At 48.5% G+C, this 20,226-nt stretch overlaps 1 protein-coding gene across 2 annotated transcripts in view; it reads left to right on the forward strand.

Annotated features, from left to right (window-relative positions):
* Window positions 1–18,019: 18,019 nt before the first annotated feature.
* CCDC63 (coiled-coil domain containing 63) overlaps window positions 18,020–20,226 on the forward strand; it is a 36,221-nt gene continuing 34,014 nt past the window's right edge. The window contains exons 1-2 of one of the 2 annotated variants that reach the window (XM_043557584.1): window positions 18,020–18,137; window positions 19,104–19,210. The gene's annotated coding sequence lies outside the window, so the exon portion shown is untranslated. The remainder of the gene's footprint in view (window positions 18,138–19,103; window positions 19,211–20,226) is intronic. The other variant, XM_043557583.1, reaches the window with a different exon arrangement.

The following is a 20,226-nucleotide window of genomic DNA, read 5'->3' on the forward strand; positions in this document are numbered from 1 at the left end:
AACCAACCGCACCACCCAGGTGCCCCAGAGCCTGCATTTTAAAAGAGCATTCTAGAGGATGCGACGTGGCGAGACAGCAGCCCGATCCTGAGCTACTGCTGGTATTGACATGGGAAGTGGCTCAACGCATACCATCAAGTGGAAAATCAAGTGTCAGTCTGTTTATGTGTGTGTTCATGGCAAACTTTGGCTGAGCCTTACCCAGACCAGCCCTTTGCGAGGCATTCTATGCAATATCTCGCCTAGGAAGTAGGAGCTATTATTATCCCCATTTTACAGATGAGAAATCGAGGCACAGAGCGGCGATGTCCCTAGCCCATGGTCCGTAGCTGGTTAGGGGCAAAACTGGGATTTGAACCCAGATGTATTTGATTCCAGATACATCTATCCATATTGCCTAGATATGTGTGAAACGTATAAGCATATGTTTGACCCCACGTAGGGTTAAAAACGTATTCTTTAAGTGCTGTTATCCCATTAAAACAAAAATCAGCGTATTTATTTTTTGAGTAGAAAATACATTCACATGATTTGGAAACAATAAAACTGTATGAAAAGGTGTTCTGGGGAGTTTCCCTCCATTCTCTGTCTCCCAGTTACCCACTCCCCATCCCAGGTAACCCTGTTGTGAACCTCCTCAATATCCTTAGGCAGATAAGGCAAATGTGAAAGCTAGGTAGTTTCCAGAGATCTGGAGAGCTAAGCTGAAATGCCAACAGATGTTACTTCTAGAACAATAAGAAACCAGGTGGAGCCTGGTTTCTGAGCCTGGCTGCCTGGGTTCAAATCTCAGCTGCCAGGCGGGGTGCAAATTACTTCACCTGTCTGTGCCTTGGTTTCCTCATCTGTAAAGTGGGAGTAATAATGATTCTCAAGGAAGAGATTCTGTCAGCTACTGTTTATTAAGCCCTTGCAGTAAGCCCAGCACATAATGAATCTCGCAGAAGCATTTTCCCTCTGAATGTATCGAAACACGTGGGCACTTAAAGAAGTTTCTACTCTCAACTACCCATTCAGAATTCTTGGGTCTGGGTTCTGCCACCTGCATTTTTCACAAGTCCTAGAGCGTACTAAATTAAGAGAGCCCTCCAGGAGAGTTCTGGGTTGCTCCTGGGTCCTGTTGGATACTTGCTAGTTTGTTGGGATCTAAGACAATTGGCTCATTTTGAAATCAGAGAAGAACAGAAATTGTCCCCTCCAAGAAAAACTTGCCGTGCTCCCAAGAAGGGGTTTCCTACCCACATTCAGAGTCCAAGTGCTGAACTCCCTGTGAAAAGGCCCAGGAATCCAGTCCTGCCTCAGGTCTCCTCAGTTGGCTGTGCCCACTCACCCCCGCCCTTACTTACCACCTTCAGGCTCTTCCCAGTTTCACAGGAAGCCAAGTCCCGCCTCACCCAGGCTCCCGACAACAGGTCGGAGAAGTAATAAATTGTGCAAGTTAATTCAAGGGCCACCTTTGGCCTCTTAGGAGCACAAATTGTTCCTGAGGAGTTTGGCCTGCTTCCTGGAGACAAAAGGAGACACTAATTTACCTCTGACTGCTCTTTGGGCATTAAAACAGGTCCCAGTGTTCTCTCGGGGCAAGTACCTGTCATTTACCTAATCAGCGAACCTGACCGAATCCGGGCACACCCCTCCCTGGCACAGAAAACACTGACTTCTTTTTCTTCCCTGTTATTTGCTACCAGGATGTTTTGCTCATTATCACAATCATTGCTACCATTTATTGCCAATTTACCAAGCTCTTTATACCCATTAATGTAACTTCTCCCAAGGACCTTCTAGGGCAGAACTGTCATTAGCCCCATTTCACAGGAGAGCAAATTGAGGCCAGGAGAGCTGTGGCAAGCACTGCTATGTATCTCCCAACGTCCATTTCAAAGCAAAAGAAATCCAATTTTTAGCAGGGAACATGGCCACTTGGAATTTCCCAGCCTCCGTTGTGGGTAGGTGGTGACATGTGACTCAATTATGGCTAACAGAAGGAAGGGTTCTGGAGAACCCTGAGCCAAGGTGGTTATGCTCCCTTTGCTGGTGCTTCTTTGTCCCTTCTTCTACTTGCAGTCTGGAACACAAATGCCGCCCTCTTGGACCACGAGGTGGGACCCTGGACGGAAGTGCGTCAGGCTGGGAGGATCCTGTGTCCCTGATGCTGCTCGACACTCTAACCAGGCCTGGCCTGGACTTTTCCATCAGAGAGAACTAAGCTCCGTTCTTCTTTAACAGGTGCCACCTAGCGTGGGAAAATCGGAAGCCAAGGGGCCACCTCTACCCAGCCCATTTGAAACGGAATCTGGGTGAGGATTTGGGGCCACAGGCAATGGGGGCTGAGGGAATCCACTCCTTTATTCCACAGAAGTTTATGAGAGCACACCGCGGGCCAGCCCTGTGTTAAATGCTGGAGCCTTCCAGGTAAGGGGCTTGGGGGTTTGCCATGTGGGCCCCAGTCCTTCCCATCCCTATACGCTTGGCATTGCTGTCCCTCCGGTCAAGAAGCAGAGTCCATTTCTCCAGCCCTCCAGTCTGGACTTGGCCGTGTGGCTTGCTTTGGCCTGGTAGGCATTAGCAAACATGATGCAAGCAGCGGCTTGTGCACTGGGGATCGTTCGTTGCTGCTGGGAATCCTGCAATCACCGCTGTGCGAATGAGCCCGGCTGGGGCGGGCCTGCTGGGTGAGGAGGGGTGCGCGGTCATTGAGCCCGCTGCCGAACACGTGAGTGAGGATCTCCTAGATCTCCCAGTCCCATTTAAGCCACTCCAGGCCGGAGCTACCCAGAGTAGTGAGAAATAATAAATGTTTGTTGTTTTAAGCCACTAAGTTTTGGGGTGTTTTGTTATTCAGCAAAAGCCAGCTTGCTCAAGGGCTATCGGTGCGCACGCTCTGGCTACAAGCTACAATAGGATTCATCATTTCACAGATCAAGAAGTTGGAGGTGGGTTGGGCAGTGCTGATATAGCAGCTCAGTGATGCGAGAAAGGACCTCGATTTTCTCTATCTGACCCGTCACCTTCAGTGCGTTGCCTCATTTCCTAACCTTGTCCCCTCATGTTGTCAAGATAGCTGCCATGTACCCCAGACCTCATGTCCTTAGAAGACAGCATCCCAAACGTGAAGTTTTGACTCAGCGGGTAAGAGCCTTTGTTTTGGTGCAGCTCTTTATCAGGTATAAAAATATTTCCCCAAAGTTTCCACCTTCAGTTCCATTGGCTAAGACTGGGTCACGTGTCCGCACCTACACCAATCACGGGCAGAGAGAAATAGGGTTGGCATGTTTGGCTTTGAGTAACCATGATTTGTCCCTTGAGGCTGGATCTATTGCTGCCTAAACAAAATCAAGTTTCCTCTAGGAAGCAAGTTGGAGAGAGTGGCTGTTTTGGGGGACAGTTCCTGCCACACTGGGGACATGATATGAGCAAGGTTTCTGTGGCTGAAACGTGCAACGTGTATCCAAGAAAGTGGCAAGCAGACCAGTGTGGTCAGAGGGGAGGAGGCACCTGAGAAGTGTTTCCCAGAGTGACTGTCATGGGTGTTCCATGATGATTAAAACAGGGTTCTTTGGCCAGGTGAGTTCAAGAAAGGCTGAGTTGCACAACATTCCACAGTTTGTGTTCCTGTCACTGTTACAGGCCTTCTGGGAGCCTTGAAAAATGCTAATAGTTACCAGGAATTTCCAGGGACAGGAACGGAGGAGGCGGACTGTACGTCTTTCCCAAACTGGGTTGTCCACAGAAGGTTATTTTCCTCAGAACACCTTCTGGCACTTTCGGTCAGGGAACTGGAAGCTTTGGGAACTGCTAAGAGAGAGTGAGTATGGTGGTTCTCGACCAGGGTAATGGTGTCCCCCATGGGACATTGGGCAATGTCTGGAGACATTCTGGATTGTCTTTACTGCAGGAGGAGTTGAGGTGGGGGAGGCCAGAGATGATGCTGAACATCCTACAATGCACAGCACAGACACCGCCAGCCACCACCCCCCCCCCGCCCCCCGCCGTCGACTTCCTCTGTCAAACAAAGAATTATCTGGTTCAAAATGTCAATAGTCCACACAAAATGTGTGAATGTTTACAGCAGCATTATTCATTATTCAAAAGTAGAAACTACCCAAATGTCCATCAACTGATGAATGGACAAACAAAACGTGGTCTATCTCAACAATGGAATGTGGTTCAGCCATTAAAAAGAATGAGGTATTGATCCATGCTACGAAATGAATGAACCTTGAAAACATTATGCTAAGTGAAAGAAGCCAGATACAGAAACCACATACTATATGATTCCATTGATGTGAAGGGTCCAGAATAGGCAAACTCACAGGGACAGAAAGTAGATAGTGGTTGCCAGCAGCTGAGGGAGGGGGGGATAGGAAGTGACCACTAAAGGGTGTGGGGTTTCTCTTTGGGTGATGAAAATGTTGTAAAATTGTGTTCAGAGTTATGCAACCCTGAATGTACTAAAAAGCATTGGATTGTAGGCTTAAATGGGTGAATTGTAAGATATGAGAATTATATATCAAAAGAGCTGGTTTTTTTTTTTAAGTCAGTAGTGCCAAGATCGACAGACCCTAAAAATAGTAGGTAATTAGATTGACAGAAGAAAGTTGGGGATCAAATGAGGGGACCATGAAGGGCAGGTTCAGAAGTCTGAACTTTATTACCACCAATGGGTGACAAGATTAGTGGACTCATCCCTGAATATAACCCATATGTCAAGACTCTTTGAGCACCTACTCTGTGCTGGGCATTTTCATGTACATCACCCCGTGCAAACCTCATGATGAATTTGTAGTTAGATCTACCTCCCATTGTAGAGATGAGTAAGCTAGACTCAGAGAGGTTTGCTGACTTGACTGAGAGTGCACAGCTGGTAAATTGTAGAGCTGGGGTCTGAACGCATTTGGATTTGCCCTTGACCCCAAAGGCTGTGTGCTGACTTTCAGTGAGGGCTGTGACCCAGGGGGTGGCATGTGGGCCATCTGCTTTGCCTCTCTCCTGCTGCAGCCCTGGTTGGAGCCTGTGGTCTTGGGGGCATCCCAGGAGGCCCTCCCTGGAGTGCTGACGTTTCTCTCTTCTGGTCCCTCTGCCCAGGCTGCAGCTGGCATCTGGATGAGGGTTGGTTGCTTAGCAACGCAGTTGCGGATTTTGCCCTGAGCCAAGGGAGCCGTCTCCTCAGTCTGGGCTATGGGAACTTCAGGGAGAACAGCCCCAGGAGGGCCTGAGGGAGCTAGGACTGAGTGGGGAGGGCAAGGACAGCTATGTCCCTGGGAGGGCCTAGAGATGGGGACACTCCTTAAGGGAAGACCCAGCTTTAGGGGACGGCGAAAGAGAGCCAGGAGACTTGAGTCAATCATAACATTATTTTAACCACACCTACATTTCTTGAGCACTACCTGCGTGCAAGGCACTGTGGTAATTGCTTTACGTTCCACAATCCTCCCCAAACACCATGGAATAGGTTACTGTTATTACGTCCTCTTTGCAAATGAGGATCTGGGCCCACAGGGGTTAACTGACCTGTCATGCAGCCAGAAAGTGGGGAAGCTGGGATCTGAGCCCAGGCCCCTCTGACACCCAGATCAGCCCCCAATACAGCCCTGGCTGGGAAGTTGGTGGAGGAAATCCACCACGTGGCTCCCAAGGCCCTGTGCGGACTGCTCCGTGCTCCCTGTCACTCTGCTTCTTCCAGACACATCATCTTTGCCTCATTTCCTCAAACACTCCAACCTCCTTCCAGCCACAGGGTCTTTGCACTTGCTGTTCCTTCTGCCTGGGATGCTCTTCCTCTACTCTCTTCACTTGGTTTACTCTACTCACCCATCTGGTCTCCAGTGGAACATCACTTCATTCATCCATTGATCCAAACACAGCTATTGAGTGCCTCCTGATGCCAGGTAAACATTAGTAAACAAAACAGACATGATCCCAGCCCTCTTGGAGCTTATAAGCTCATAGAAGAGACAATAAATGGACAAGTCATAATTGCATGAGAAACATTCCCTGACTCCCCAGACCTTTGACAATAATCATTAATTATCAGTTGATTGTAGAATTATTTATTTAGCGCTGGTCTCCCTTCCTAGACTGTAGGTTCTGTGAGGCCAGGGATTTTGAGGTTGTATTGTGAGGATCAGTATTATTATCACCCCCATTTTATAGATGAGGCACAGAGAGTTTAAGCAATGTGCCCAAAGTCCCACAGTTGGTAACTGGTGGAGCTGGGATTTGAACCCATGGCTCTAGGGTCTATCTATGGTTTCTATCAGTAGGTTTTGAGAAAGAAAAGAAAGAGGAAGAAGAAAGAAAGAAAGAAAGAAAGAAAGAAAGAAAGAAAGAAAGAAAGAAAGAAAAAGAAGAGAAAGGAAGGAGGAAGGAAGGAAGGAAGGAAGGAAGGAAGGAAGGAAGGAAAGGGAGGGAAGAAAGAAAGAAGGGAGGGAGGGAGGGAGGGAGGGAGGGAGGGAGGAAGGAAGGAAGGAAGGAAGAAAAAAAGAAAAGAAGGGAGGGAAGAAAGAAAGAAAGGAGAAAGAAAGAAAGAAAGAAAGAAAGAAAGAAAGAAAGAAAGAAAGAAAGAAAGGAAGGAAGGTGGGGAGGCAAGGAGGAAGGAGGGAAGGAAGAAAGGGAAAGGGCAGAAAGACTGGAAGGAAGAAAGACCTCATCAGTGGTCCTGCCTTCCGTGGCCAGGCAAATTCCGCAGGAAGTTGTCTGCTTCAGAGCCAGGCCCAGCCTCCTGGGTCCCAGCTTTCCCTGCAGCTGTGTGGCAGCCCAGGGTTGCACAACAGCCTGGGAAGCTCCTTATATAACGTACCACCCACCAGCTTGCTTTGGGCCACAGGGAGGGAGCAGGAGAAGGCAGATTTGAATGTCAGAGGAGTCTTTTGGGATCTGCATTCCAACGTCTGCTTCTTAGCTGGGCAAACTGGGGTCCCAAGAGTACAATCTCACAGCTCCTGAATCCAGCCCGGGGTTCTAGAAAGTACTCAGTTACTTGTCCCCAGTATTCCAGAGGGTGCATTCTCAACATCTATGAGCCAGTAACCTGGGCTTTCTGGGGCCTTCTATGTTCTCATATTAAGGAAGGATTCTGGCCAGAGGGACAGAGAACAGTTTCACACAAGGCTGGGGCCAGGGAACAGATCCAGTCTCTGTTTATACAAAAGAAGTCTGACGCGATTGAGTTTGAACCATGTGCCAAGCAGTGTGCTAAGAATTTCGCATGGATCCCCGCCTCCAATAGCATATAGTGAAGGAGAACTTATTGTTTCTGTTTCACATAATTTTGTTCCCTTTCTTACCAGCTGTGTGACCTTGGACAAGTCCCTTCATTTTCCTGAGCTTCCGTTTCTGTTTGACATTGGCAAAATAAAGGGACTCATTCAAAGTCACATGCTAGTAAGAAGGAAAGCCAGATTTTTCCATCCACCAAAAATTGCTGATATAGGAAAACGTACTACTATTTTGGGGCAGAGAGTAGGCAGAGCTGATTAAGACTCCACTTCTGCTCTCAATGAGCTGACAGTCTCGAGAAGGAATAGCAAGTGTGGTTTTTTTCTTGGAAGATTGCCTGCATCAGTTGTGCCTGCCTGCCTGGACTGCTGCCTGTTGGATCCATTGGGAAAGAGCTCCAGGATTGATTAGTAATGTCTGCCGTGGGCCCAGCAATGAGGAAGTAGGTATTTGCTTCCTTTGGAATTGGAGACCCCACAGGTAGAGTTTGAAATGGCCTTCTCAAAGGGACTGCTACAAACAAAGTGAGGGTCTGTATGGAGCTCTGCAGGGGTGAGGGAAGGAGGGAATTTGCACTTCAGGGCAATCTCTGGAGATGATGATAGGTGAAGGGAAAGATGTGGGCGTGGCTGTGAAGACAGTGTGGTGTAACAGCTTTCCAAACTGGAGGTCTTTGGGGAGGCAGAACAGCAGCCTAGAGAGCTCACAGGCTCTGGATGCAAAGAAACTCTGAATTCAAATCCTGGCTCAGGATTTGTCACTTGTTTAATGTTTGACCTGCAACATATCATTTCAGCTCTCTGAACCCCAGTTTCTTGTTCTGTAAAACGGGGGCTAGGTTATTGGGATGATTGCTGCGTGCTGGTTCTCGCTCTGGTGGGCCCTGACCGCAATGATCCAGGGAGGTAGTGTCAGCGCCACTCCCCACAACACTCAGGAGGGGACTCGCGCTCTGTCGTCTGTGCAAATGGTGCCCCCTGGTGCACCAACATGAATGATGCCTCCTGGAGTTGTGTGACACAGCAGCCTGGATGAGGAAACAGAGGCCCAGAGAGGTTAAGTCACTAGCACGTGGCAGAGGTGGGATCTGAGCTCAGGTCTGTCTGACTCCACAGCCCAAGCCTGAACTACCATGCCCTCCTGCCCACCAGTGATTTGTCAAATCTGGAAAACAGTTCGGTGCCCGTGACTGTTTGAACTTTGGGAGATCGTGTGAACCGTCACAGGATTTTCTCACGTGGATTTCTTCACAGAGATACATAGCAAATAAGCTCATGACTGCAAAATTCGTGAGTGTCTGGTGTGCAGTGAAAAGTAACTCAGAGAGGTGAACAAGAGGCTTGCTGCAAAATGGGACCCCGTCCTGCAGCTGAGTGTCTGAGGACAACCTAAAAGGAAGAGTGTGGCAGCAGCATTTTCTTTCTTTTTTTTTTTTTTTAATTTTTTTTTCAACGTTTATTTATTTTTGGGACAGAGAGAGACAGAGCATGAATGGGGGAGGGGCAGAGAGAGAGGGAGACACAGAATCGGAAACAGGCTCCAGGCTCCGAGCCATCAGCCCAGAGCCCGACGCGGGGCTCGAACTCCCGGACCACGAGATCGTGACCTGGCTGAAGTCGGACGCTTAACCGACTGCGCCACCCAGGCGCCCCGGCAGCAGCATTTTCAAGATGAGGGAAGCAGGTGAGTCCTTGGGCGGGAGGCAAAGAGATAAAGCAGCCTGAAAAAACAAATTTGGGGACTAGAGGGGGTGGCTGGCACACCAGCTCCAGTTAGGGTCCCACAGGGAACAGGAGCTGGGCTGGGGAAGAACACAGCCCCCATGAACCAGGCCACCTGCATCCAGACAGCATGCGGTGCCCCCCCCCCCCCCGCCCCTCGTGGATTTAGAGTGGGAAAAGGGAAATGGAGACGTCCTTACCAGAGGAAGTCAGGAAAACTCAAAGGTGTTCATTGCATGGATGATTTGAGGACATTCTGGTCACTCTCAAGTTTTTTAATTTGATGACCATTGACTCAATCAGCTTTTACTTTCTGGGTCTTTAAATGATGTGGAAGATGGTGGGGTTTTCAAATGATGCCGATTCAGGGTGGTAGCTGAGGGGTTGGGGGTGAGGGGTGAGAAGTATGTTTACTGCCCTACATCAGGTGGCCTCTGCGTTCAAGCCATAGACGTTCCCAGAAGGTGAAAAACACAACTTCCCCAAACTCCCTGCTGTTATTAATCAGCAAACGTCTCAGGAGCAGGTGTGCCTGAGTGAATTTTGGGGTCACGGCAGATAATCCAGTCTGGCTAGGCTGAAGCAGGTGACCCAACTATCTCTCTGATCCTGAGCCACCGAATAAGGGGATTAATCTAAATCTCTCAGAGGAGAGGACAATTTTCGAGAAAGCCTGGGACCCACAAAATGAAAGCTGGACGTAGTGGCCTGAGGTTTGTTTACCGGGATCGTTTAGAAAAGCTGCCATTGCGGTTGAGACACCCCAGGATCCTGGGGGCACAGAGCTCAAAGGGGTCTGGGAGGCATGGAAGTGGAAAATTGGGGAGGGGTTGGCGTGAGCTTTGATGGGAGTCGATGCCTTTCTCAAGGGGTCAGTAATGACCAGAGCTAGCTGATCGCCACGGAACAGAGCCAGACAGGGTGCACGTGGATTCTGGCTCTGCTTTCTTCCTCATCACGTGACCTTCGGCAAGTCACTTCCCCTCCCCTGTGTCCGGTTTCCTCATCTGTAAAATTGGACGATAATAGTACCCACCTCATAGAAGCGTTGTGAGTGAATGAATGTTTGCAAATGCCTAGAACAGGGCCTGGCATGTAGTAGAAAACACTATATAGATGTAAATATATAAATGCAAAAGGATTTAGGAACTGTGTCAGGAACCGGGGTCAATGACTAAATGGTAGAACAAAATACGCTTCTAGTACTCTTATCAGTGAGGAAATTCCAAGAGTGTTAGGAGTTCCGTGCCAGAAACTGGGGACTGGGGCCAATACAGTTGACCACTGGACAACACTGGGGTCAGGGGCACTGACTCCCCTGCCCCCAGTCAAAAATCCCCATGTAACTTTTGACTTCCCCCAAACTTAACTGCGAATAGCCAGTTGTTGACCAGAAGCCTTACCGATAATATCAAGAGTTGATTAATACACTTTTGTATGTTATATATATTATATACTGTATTCTTATAATGAAGTAGGCTAGAGAAAAGAAAATGTTAAGCAAATCATAAGGAATAGAAAATACACTTATGGCACTGAACTGTTATCAAAAAAAGAAAAATCCACGTATATGTGCACCCACCCGCGCAGTTCAAACTCGTGTTGTTCAAGGGTCCGCTGTATGTATACTTTCTATTATTTCACAGAGGGGCCACGTGGAGAAGCACCAGGGTCAGGCAGGAGGTAGAGGGAGTGAGGGGAAAACGTGGGCAAGAGACTTTATTGTGATTTTTGCAGGAAGGAACGGGCAAGCAGAGAAGGTTTAAGACGGGCTCATTTGAATAGTACGGCAGGCTCCCAGGTGCAGATTGTGTCCCCTTTTGATAGTACCTGGCACTGGGGTGATTGATTAGGGCAGGGGGAGAGTAGCTGGGAGCTGAGAGCTTGGTGAAGTAGGCAGCCAGAACTGGTTGGTTTGCATGTGAAAGTCGTGCTCCCAGCTGGGTTGTTGGCTCTCCGGGAAGGAGCTGACCTTGCCAGAGGCAGTCCTGGACAGTATCAGCAAGGCCCCAGGTCTTCGGAGCATCGGAATAGATATGCTCACCGCAGTACCTTATAAGCATCAGCGCTCGGTATCTGTAACCAATCTGCGGTATCAGTTGGAGTGACTTTGGCAGCTTGTACCAGAAGAACTGATTAATAGAGGCTTAAGAAAGAAGATGCTTAATTCAATCTGACACTACAAGAGGTCTCGAGGTGGAAACTTCCAGCTTTAGCTTGTCAACTCAATAGTCTCCTCTGGGACCAGCCCGTTCCTCTCCTTTGCCTTTTTTTTTTTTTTTTTTTTTTCCTGCCCAGCATGTTGGTGATGTCTCTCCCTATGGTCCCAAGCAGGAAAGAGGTTTCAGTTACTGTTGCTATGTAACCATGCCAGAATTTAGTCGTGTAAAACAATGCGATTATTTCTTATACTCTGCGGGTTGACAAGAGTACAGCTGGGGGGTGTTTCTGTCCCACACGGTGTTGGCTGGGGCCATTCGCTGAACTGCATTCAGCTGGCAGCTGGGCTAAGCTGGAAGGTTCAAGAAGGCTTCGTTCATGTGACTTCGGCTTTGGTGCTCCTCTGGGTGGTCTCATCCGGTGGCCAGCTTGCACTTCCTCACAGCCTGGTGGTCTCAGTACTCAGACGTCTCTCCCAGTGGCTGGCTTCCCTTCTGCTGTATTCCATTGGTCAAAGCAAGGCACAAGGCCAGCTCCAGTTCAAGGGGAGTTTTAAAAGTGGGGCACATGCCATCCTCAATAAAAGGAAGAAAAGGAAAGGAAGGAAGGAGAGAGTGGATTTGGTAAGACAAATGGTAGCATCTGTCACACCGAAGCTTCAACGTCCCCTGAAGAGGCCAGACAGAGGCAATCTTTCCTTAGAGCAGCTGAGTGGCACTGATGAGGGAGCATAAGGCAAGCTGAGGGCAAAGTACAAGCTAGGGCACCCCCCCCCCCTACTCAAGGGTGGGACATATGTGATATTCCTCAGGCTCTCCTGGCTGCCTAAGAACAAAGGAAAGGAAAGAAAACAAATGGTTAAATTGACAGGAGTCTCCTTCAGTGTACGGACAACTTCGTAAACTGCAAGGAAAAGGCAATCTTATCCATAGCCTGATCTCCAGAAACCTATAGACTCCGTTTCCTGGAGCCCTAATATCACCCCTCATCAGGATGGAAGGGGGTTTAAGTGCTTGCCATCGTGATGTCAGAAACAAAGGCAAATGAAAAATTAAATGCCCTGACTGCCTACAGCCCAGTGACGAGTCCTTGAAACAGGCAGAGTGACCTTCCTCTAGGAGCCCAGCTGACTCCGTGATGACACTTGGCTAGGGGCAAAAGGAAATCTTGGCTTAACATTACCCTGACCCCCCGGGATCCTGTGAGTCTCCTTAAACACATAAAAATCCCTTTGCAAGCCTCCTTTATCTTTAACCCCCAAGTGTGTGTTGGCAATTATACCCCAAGCGTATGACCCCCTGCTACGCATCAGAAGGGTCTCACGTCAGGGGTTTTGCTAAACAGTGCTAAATGGCGTTTTGCTAACAACAGCTAGCCCCTCAAGGTCCTGGAAACCGTGCTTCCAAAATTCCTTAGAGACTTGGGCTGTCCCTAACCCCCTCCCAACCTGAAGGTATATAATCAGTCGCCCTTCACAACCCCGGTGCGGCTCTTCCTGCCCACGGGCCCTGTCCCCGTGCTTTAAGAAAATCACCTTTTTGCACCAAAGACGTCTTCAGGAATTCTTTCTTGGCCATCGACTCCGAACCCCACCATCACCCCCAAACCCCATCAGCACAGCAGATGTTCATACTTCTCGGAGCACCGGGCTAACATAGAGCATCCACAGTCTTCTCTTTCCCTCTCTCTCTCCCTCGCTCGCTGTGCTCTGCCTGTTCACAGCCTCGCCTGTGGGGGCGGGATGCTAACACATGTGGGGAGTGGGGAGGGCCCAGTTATTTCAAAAAGATGGAAGCGTTTGGCACGGCTCCTGGTGCCAAATTGAAATTAATGCTGGCTTCACTCCCAGGCTGGTTCCGTCCTCTCCAGAGGGCAGCACCAAATCCAAGAAGGTCACTTGCTTGTCACAGGGGAAGGTGGGGGACGGGGGCTGTGACTGTCAGGGCCCCAGAAGAAAACTGAATCCGACTCAAGTGGGTCAAAAGACTTTAAAGAAGGGGCTTTTCTCAGAGTGTGGACTGGGTTAGGGGGTCAGAGAAGGGAGGTTGATGCTCAGAGAGATGAGCAGCAGAGGGAAGCCGTTACTACCTTTAATAAAGGCTAAGAAGTAAGATGCTTAATTCAGTCTGACATAACATGGAGTCTTGAGGTGGAAACTCCTAGCTTTAGCTTGTCAACTCTGCAGTTGACAGGAAGACGGGAAGGAATCGGAGGGACTGAAGTGCATGGAGGGCTGGGGCTGGGGAGGTAGCCCTCCAGACAGAAGCTGGAGCTGGAGATACGCGGTGGCTTACTGCCAGAGACACCATGCTCAGTCCAAGAAGGACTTTGAAGGAAATGCCCCCCTCCCCCTCCCCCTGCCTTCTGATCTCCTGCTGGTCCCTCCCATTGGCTACACGCCCAGCTGGAAACCAGTAGGCGAGGGAGCCCAGGGGTGATGTGGACACCAGGTTGGCAGAGAAGGGTAGAGAACGAACTGGTGTAGGGTGGGCAAAGTGATACAGGGGTGTTGTGTTATGCATATGCCCAAGACATGTGGTTATTTTTCTAATTGTTTTTCAATATTCTAGAATGTCCCATTAATAGATATGCCACAATTAAAAAAATGAAATAAAATAAAATAAAATAAAATAAAATAAAAACCCTCTTGGGGTGCCTGGGTGGCTCAGTCGTTTAAGCGTCCGACTTCAGCTCAGGTCGTGACCTCACAGTTCAGGGGTTCAAGCCCTGCGTCGGGCTCGGTGCTGACAGCTCGGAGCCTGGAACCTGCTTCGGGTTCTGCGTTTCCCTCTCTCTCTGCCCCTCCCCTGCTCATGCTGTGTCTGTCTCTCTCTCTCTCAAAAATAAATAATAAACATTAAAAAAAAAAACCCTCTTGTTCATCTTTGTAGAAAACTTTTTTATTGAAGTACAGTATGCGTATATAACATATATATATCAGAAGTGCGCCGTCTGACGAGTTTTCACAAGTGAGCTTATCCACGTAACCAGAGCAAGACACAGAACATTCCCAGCACTCTGGAAGCCCCCTGACTCCCCACCAGCTATGTCTGCTCCAGCTCCCTTCCACCAGATACCCTGTATTCTGACCTCTGACAAAACCCCCAGTTTTGTACTTTACATAAAGGACACCCTTCAGTATGAGCTCCTAGGGGTCTGGCTTCTTTCACTCCACATGGTTATTTTGTTGCTCTTTGCTTATCTCCACTTGCCCCTGTAGAGTTGTTACAAGGGGCATCTTTGTGTCTATGGATTCTTTCTTTCTTTCTTTCTTTCTTTCTTTCTTTCTTTCTTTCTTTCTTTCTTTCTTTCTTTCTTTCACCTTTGGACTTATTTTTTTAGGAAGAATCCCAGACTTAGGTTTCCTGGGTTGAAGGGTGTAAACACTTTTAGAGATCTTGATGTGTGAGGCCACATTACTTTCTGAAGGATGTGGAACCCTCATCATTCCTTATGTTAGAAGTCTGCCATTGAGATTATAATTGCTGATTTGGGCTTTTGTGGAAGGAAAGTCAAGAGGGAATCAGTTTTGGATCCTGCCGAGGAGGAATCTGAAACCGGCAATGTGAACGAGGGACACTCAAACTATATGTATTTTTTCCAAAATTATTTGTTATTTCATTAAACAAAAAACTATTGGGGCGCCTGGGTAAGTCAGTTGGATGAGCGGCTGACTTTGGCTCAGGTCACGATCTCACGGTTGGTGAGTTCAAGCCCCTTACTGGGCTTGCTGCTGTCAGCTTAGGACCCACTTCGGATTCTCTGTCCCCCTTTCTCTCTGTTCCTTCCCTGCTTCGGGAATGCTCTTTCTCTTTCAAGAATAAATAAACATTAAAAAAAAGAAGAACTATTATGGCAAAAGTCAGAATCTCATCAGACTGTCTGACCCTTCTCTTGTGGATTGCTACTATTTTCATTTTGAATCCATACACAGAGCGAAATATTTCACAATCTTTTTTTAGGCTTTAAAGTTCTCAATTTGGCCCTAGCAGTTTCAAGAATTTAAGGCTCAGAGAGGTCAACTGACTTTTCTAAGGGCACACAGCAAATCAGTGGCAGAGCCAGGAGTAAAACCTGAGTATCTTAACAATTTGTCCAGTGTTCTCTCCACTATAACGCTGTGCCCTCCCTGCCTGTGCCCCCTTTTCTGAGAGTTACTTTCACAGTTCCTATAAAGGGGCTATTGTATCCCCTGATCATGGTCCCCTGATACCATATGATTGGGCCGACAGTGAATATCAAATTTAGACCGGGCCAATTGGATTCTCTTTCCTAAGAAATTGAGATTAGAACATTGATTTTTTTTTTTTTTAAATGGGCTCCAAAGTGAGAAAACTCAAAAGAAGCAAGCTGGGAAGGAAGGGAAAGAAAAAAAAAAAAGTCTTTAAAAATAAGGGATCAGGGAGCCTGGCTGGCTCAGTTAGTAGAGCACGGAACTCTTGATCTCAGGGTTGTGAGTTCAAGTGTCATGTTGAGGGTAGAGTTCGCTTTAAAAAACAAAAACAAAAACAAAAACAAAAACAAAAACAAGAGGTTAGGTTGAGAGACCAGGTAGTTTGAGAGACAGAGCTGGAGAGAAGAGCTGACTTGGTCCCCGGTAACTTCCAAGTTCTTAGTTCTTATTCCTCACAGGGCTGTGCCTCCAGTTCACCCATGATAACCCTAGTAGTCATATAAGTTAGCCTGCTTTTGGCTGCAATAAGAAAATTTATTAATTCTTATAATCGGAATTGCAGAGTGGGTTTCAGGCATGGTATGATCAAAGTTCCAGGTATATTGCTCTGCAACTCTTTCTTGGTTCTTCCCTCCATCATGTGTTGGCTTTGTTCTCTCATTGGCTTCTCTCATGGTTACAAGAGGGCTGCTATCAACAACAGGGGCCACATGCTTCCTTGTTCCCATCCATGGAGCTAGAAAAAGCATTTCCCCTCCAACCTTGGACTATAAATACTTCCTTTCTGTCTGTTTAAGCCACTGTAAGTTATGTACCTATTCTCTAAAGAGTTGCAGTCTCCAGGAGAATGCTATGCACTGATTGGCTTGCACTTATGTTCCTGATCCAATCATTGGTGCGGAGGATGGAAAGGTTGTGATTGGCTAAGGGTAATCAAAATCTACCCTGGAGATACCAGTGAAAATCAACTTCTGGTCACCTGGGCTGCATGGGAGAGGGCTGGTTACCTGAACAAATCAGAATCAGCTAGGAAGGAAGAAGGGAGAACAGATGCTGGAGAAGGAAAAAAAGAGAAAAATCATTTTGAATCATTTCAAGTGGATTTCTGATCCTTGTAGCCAAAGATTCATTTGGACAACCAGCTTCCCGGTCTGTAGCCAAAAGCCTTTGCCCAGCCGCTCTGGAGCTTGATTCTAATTTCCTCCTCCATTCTGTAGACTCCGTTATCGCCAACATTTCTCACCACTGGCTCCTTGCTTTGGCAAGCTGGCATCTCAGTCTGCTCCAAGCCCTGCTGATGGAGCCGAAGATCTCTTTAGCAGAATCAATTCTGGCATGTTCTAATTTAAAAAGCCTTGCACTTCTCTGCATGGGGGCTGCTGAGATCTGTGCCCATAAAGGCAGGGAGAGTAAATTCTTCTGAGGGAGAGCCTATTTTTAACAAGTCCTGAACCTAATTGAACTTAATCGTTTTTCAGTCGTTGACACTTGAAACGTGTGAGTCACTAGGCTATGCATGGAGCAGAGGGCTGCGGCGGCCCTTTAAATATCAGAGACATGCTGAATACCAGCTTCCAGCATTGCTGCTAGGGTCTGGGGCTGTGGTTTTGGTCAGGGTTATGGTAAGACATGGGGCCCTAGAAACAGACAGCCCTGGATTCGAATCCTGGCTTCCCCACCTACTGCAACAGTCACCGTGTTTCTTCAAGCCTCAGTTTCCTCATCTGCAAAATGAGGAGGCTAACACTTGTGCCGAAAACTTCACGTGAATAATCAAGGCCTGACATGAGGCTGCTCAAAATCCTTATTCTACTTGGTATGAGTATTCATACGTTTCCTTGCAGAAACGTTAATGTGTTTGCTCATGACATGTTGCCCAAACCCCATCCGTAATATGCCATACCCTAACTTTCCTCATGGTTACAACATGGCTGCCAGTGAACAGGGACCACGTGCTCCGCCTCCTGCACCATACTGCCTTTCTGAAACCAAACATGTAGTTAAGTTCTAAAACACATTCTGCCCCCAGGGTTTAGGGATAAGAAAAATGGAGCTCTTGGTATGGCTGAGCTACAATAATTCCAGGGCCTAGTAGGTAAGGTGGAAATCACATGGAATCAAAATTACCCTGGTGAACCCGTGCTTGCAATCATTTGCTTTGAGCAACCTGGAGCCCCAGGACAAGTGGCCGGCTTGTGTTAAGGGCCATGTGTATGAAAAATGTTTAAGCCGCCAAACTCCATTCGGCCAGTGAAAAATGCTCACCCCAGATGACCTGGGTCAGACTGGGGGTTCCCTGTGTCAAGCTCATAGAGGGTGGCTGTGGGTGCGCCCGAAGAAACATGATGGGCAAATTCCCCCCTCCCGCACTGGTGACGTTCTTTTCTTCCTCTTAAATCCTGGCTTTCTTGTTTTGCAGAGCAGGAGGGAGTGGATCCCTCTTAGTGCGTGTGGAGACTGTACCCCGCGAGGCTGCTGTAAGTGTGCGGGAGAGGGAGACGAGCAGGAACCGGAGATGCCAGCCACGAGGGCGGAGGGCCTTAGGCCGGTGTGAGCGCCGGTTACTCAGTATGGTGGGGGTGCGGCTAGTCTGGGAAGGGGTCGCTGAGAGGTGTGTCACGTCCCCAACCCCCACCTTCCCTCCATTCCCTTTGGTCCTCTCCCGAGGGCCCTGTGCTTTCCCAGCGCCTTCCAGGGGAGAACGCCCGTCTGTGCGGGTCACAAAGGCGCGGGTTCTAGGGGTCCGAGAACTCCCAGACGCGGGTCTGGGGGGTGGGTGCAGCGGGGCCGCACACGCTCTCGGTGCCTTTGGACCCCGCAGCGGCTCCAGCGGCGGGACACGCAGCTGGGGCCATCGGCCCCTGGTAAGTTTCACGGCTCTGGCCACGCTTGCTGCTCCACAGCTCCCCCTGCTGGGCAAAAGCAAAGACGTGGTGGCTGCCCCCGCCCTTTCCTACCACCTGCCCTAATCTGGAAAATGTCAATTAAATATAAACAAATTACAATGTGTAAAATAACGTCAAGAAAATCCAACAAACTTCCATTTCCCCCTATAAAGATCTCAATTAAAAAAATTTTTTGTGTGTGTTTCTGCACCCCTGCTTGGCAAGCATATGTTTAACTTACTACCGAGTTAGGCAGCCTTCACTCAGTTTTCACAGACTGGGGCCCAGCTTCTGTCTCAGACCCGGCGTTTTATAACCCATGTAGCACGGTCTGGCTTTTCCTTTAATAGCAGGTTGTTAAAATTCAGCAGCAAAGGAGGAGCCCGCCTCCCTTACCCCAGCGTATTACATATTAGTTGGTAAAGATGATCTCGGCCCCGGGGGGGGGGGGGGGGACTTCATTCATTCAAACACTATTTGCTAAGAGCTTCTCATGTGCCCGAGACTATAGATATTGTAGTGGATGAAATGAGGCCCAGAGAACCAGACAGCATGTGCCTGGTGATCCCTGACCTGGGCCTCTGGACTTCTCAGCATTTTCCATTGCATACTACTGTCCTCAGAAGGGGGCAAGCTGCAGATTCCTCTCAGGAACTGCCAACTCGAACCCCTGCTAGCTCCAGGCAGTTTCAGGGACTGTGGGAATTGGAGGGAGGAGTTAGGCACTAGGGAGAAGTGGAGTCTGCAGTCAGGAGAGTAAGGACATTACCCACATTCACATTTTAAAACACCGATTGCTAACCAGGACCGAAGGTAGGTTGAGTCTGCCTGAGGGCTTCAAGTTTGAGACCCTCGAATAAGAGGGTGGTGGGTCAGGGGCCAGCATGCCTGGTGGTGGGGCTTCTCAAGGCCCAGCGGTGAGAATGGGGGTAAATCTCTCCGCAGGGGACGGATAGTCCCAGCCCAGTGGGCACAGAGAGTAAGAGGCCTGTGTTGGTGTCTGGAAGCTGGAAAGAGCCCAGGGGAGACCGACTCTGTGTGTCAGCAAACGGGTAGGAAGCTGATGGTACCTCCAGCTCCTGGGGGAAAACACAGCACAACCAAATACCCTCCAGGGCAGGATAACCTGATATTTGACAGTCCTGATTCACAAGCAAGGGACATTCATCAAATGCCTGTTATGTGCTAGGCACCGCACTAAGAGCTTTATACACATAAGTTTATGCTCAGAGGTGGGTGTGGGCATCCCCATTCTACAGATGAGGAGACTGAGGCTCAGAGAGCTGGAATCACACTGTCAGTGAATGTCAGGTTTACTTGAGTCATGCTTTTAGAAAGGTACATCGCAGATCCTCGTGGATCCAAAAGAACCCTTGAACATAGAAGAGCTTCTGGATAATATGAAATTAGAGCTACATAAAACTCCAGAGTAGAAAGAGGTCCCAAAGTGAGTATCCTTTGGCTAAACGTCATCAGCCAGGTAAATCCTGCTACAGCCTTTACCCCAACTTGAGCTCTCTTACACACTGGTCTTATTCCATCCTTCTTTTAAGGAACATCCTGGCTTTTCCAGACCTCCTTGCCAGTCACTTCCCTCTGGATGCTGCGCCCTGGACTGGATGACACAGCATTCTCTGAGTACTCCTTTTATCCACTTGCCTCTCGGCCTTTGCTCAGGCAGTTCTCTCTACCCAGAATTCCTTCCTCACTTTTCTTCTCCGCTCGGTGAGCTCCTATTCATCCTTCAAAACCCAAATTAAACCTCACCTCCTTTGTGGAGTCTTTTGCACTGTTTTACCCTGGACAGAATTCATAGTGCCTTGAAGGCTGACTTGACACTGAATTCCCTAAATGTGTAGCACACGGTAGGGGCTTAGTCCGTGTGCTAAATGGATCTAACCACTTCAGGCGTGAGAACACATTTTGGTTACAACTGATTGAAAACTCCTCTCAGATTGTTTTAGGAGAATATGTTAGTTCATGTAATTGGGCCTGACCCAGAGGTATCTTCAGGCTTGCCTAATTGCTGGGGTTTGGATGACGTCTCCAAGTTTCAATCTCTCACCAT

This window comes from Prionailurus bengalensis, chromosome D3 (assembly GCF_016509475.1).
Source record: "Prionailurus bengalensis isolate Pbe53 chromosome D3, Fcat_Pben_1.1_paternal_pri, whole genome shotgun sequence".
NCBI classification, from domain to species: Eukaryota; Metazoa; Chordata; class Mammalia; order Carnivora; family Felidae; genus Prionailurus; species Prionailurus bengalensis.